Source organism: Onychomys torridus, chromosome 1 (genome assembly GCF_903995425.1).
Source record: "Onychomys torridus chromosome 1, mOncTor1.1, whole genome shotgun sequence".
Lineage (NCBI taxonomy): Eukaryota > Metazoa > Chordata > Mammalia > Rodentia > Cricetidae > Onychomys > Onychomys torridus.
The window spans coordinates 96,330,745-96,333,009 of NC_050443.1; the positions used below are offsets into that span (position 1 = coordinate 96,330,745).

Genomic DNA, 2,265 nt, shown 5'->3' on the forward strand with positions numbered 1-2,265 from the left:
AATAAAAACTTATAGAGATTGAAGACAGAAATTGAAGAAGATATCAGAAGATAGAAAGATCTCCCATGCTTATAAATTGGTAGGGTTAATATAATAACTAAAAGCAATCCACAGATTCAATGCAATCCTTATCAAAATTCCAACATAATTTTTCACAGAACTTGAAAGGACAATTTTCATCTTACAGAAACACACACACACACATACACACACACAAAACCCAGGATAGCTAAAACAATCCTGAATAATAAATAAAAGAACTTATGGAGGTATCATTTATCCCTGTGCTGGCTAGATTTGTGTGGATTTTACACAAACTATAGTCATCTGAGTGGAGGGAACCTCTATTGAGAACATGCTTCCATGAGATCAGGCTATGGGCAAGTGTGTAGAGCATTTTCTTAATTAGTGATTAATGGCGGTGGGCCCAGAACACTGTGGGTGATGTCACCCCTGGGCTGATGGTCCTGGGTTCCATAAGAAAGCAGGCTTGCCGGGCGGTGGTGGCGCATGCCTGTAATCCCAGCACTCGGGAGGCAGAGCCAGGCAGATCTCTGTGAGTTTGAGGCCAGCCTGGTCTCCAAAGTGAGTTCCGGGAAAGGTGCAAAGCTACACAGAGAAACCTGTCTTGAAAAACCAAAAAAAAAAAAAAAAAAAAAGAAAAGAAAAGAAAAGAAAAGAAAAAAAAGAAAGCAGGCTGGAGCTGGGCAGTGGTGGTACACTCCTTTAATTCCAAAACTCAAGAGGCAGAGGCAGGCAGATCTCTGAGTTTGAGGCTAGCCTGGTTTATAGAGCAAGTTCCAGGACAGCCAGGGCTACACAGAGAAATCCTGTTTCAAACAACAACAACAAACAAACAAAAACCAAAAAGACAAGTCCCGCAGTGGTGGCACACGCCTTTAATCCCAGCATTTGGGAGGCAGAGGCAGGTGGATCTCTGTGAGTTGGAGGCCAGCCTGGTCTACAAAGCGAGTTCCAGGAAAGGCTCCAAAGCTACAGAGAAATCCTGTCTTGAAAAACCAAAAAAAGAGAAACCCTTACTAAGACAATCTTCAATCTCAAATTGTACGACAGAGCTATAGTAATTAAAACAGCATGGTGTTGGCAAAAACCAAACGAACAAAAAACTAGACATGTTGATCAATGGAATAAAATTGAAGACCCAGAACTATGTTCACATACCTATGGATACCTGATTTTTTTTTTTTTCCAGAGCTGAGGATTGAACCCAGGGCCTTGTGCTTGCTAGGCAAGCGCTCTACCACTGAGCTAAATCCCCAACCCCTGGATACCTGATTTTTGATAAATAAATAAAAAATACACAGTAGAAGATAAAACAGCATCTTCAACAAATGTTACTGACCACACTGGATGTCTGCATGTAGAAGATTGCAAATAGATTCATACTTATCACCTTGTGGATCAACTTAACCCCAAATGGATCAAAGACCTCAACATAAGGCCAGTTACCCTGAATCTGATAGAAAAGAAAATGAGAAACAGTCTAGAACTCATTGGTACAGGAAAAGCCTTTCTAAATAGAACACTAATAGCACAGGTCCTAAGAACAACAATTAATAAATGGGACTCCATGAAACTAAAAAGCTCTGCACAGCAAAAGACACTGTCATAGGGACAGAGCAGCAGCCTTACAGAATAGGAAAAGATTTTTACCAATTACACATATGATAGAGGGCTAAATTCTAAAATGTAGGAAGAATTAAAACAAAAACAAGCAAACAAAAACTTGACATTAAGAAAACACCTCAATTAAAAATGGGGTACATGCCAGGCAGTGGTGGTGAATGCCTTCAATCCTAGCACCTGGGAGGCAGAGGCAGGCAGATCTCTGTGAATTTGAAGCCATTCTGGTCTACAGGGCTCATTCCAGGACAATCGAGATGACGCAAATGAATCCTATCTCAAAGAACCAAAAAAAAAAAAAAAAAAAAAAAAAAACCAAACAAACAAACAAAAAATGGGGCATAGATCTAAATAAAGTATTTTTCAAAGAGGAAATTCAAATGGCTGAGAAGAACTTAAAGAAATGTTCAACATCCTTAGTCATCAGGGAAATGCAAATCAAAACTACTCTGAGATTTCATCTTATACCTGTTAGAATGCCCAAGATCAATAAAACAAATGAAGGTTATGATATCGAGGATGTGGAATAAGGAGAACACTCATCCCTTGCTGGTGGGAGTACAGATTTGTATAGCTACTGTGGAAATCAGTGTGGGAGTTCCTCAGGAAGATGGGAATTGA

At 39.7% G+C, this 2,265-nt stretch overlaps 1 non-coding gene across 1 annotated transcript; it reads right to left on the minus strand.

Annotated features, from left to right (window-relative positions):
- Positions 1-1,207: 1,207 nt before the first annotated feature.
- Positions 1,208-1,289, minus strand: Trnaa-agc. The gene has a single exon. It is a non-coding gene; the product is annotated as a tRNA-Ala (tRNA).
- Between the last annotated feature and the right edge of the window lie 976 nt (positions 1,290-2,265).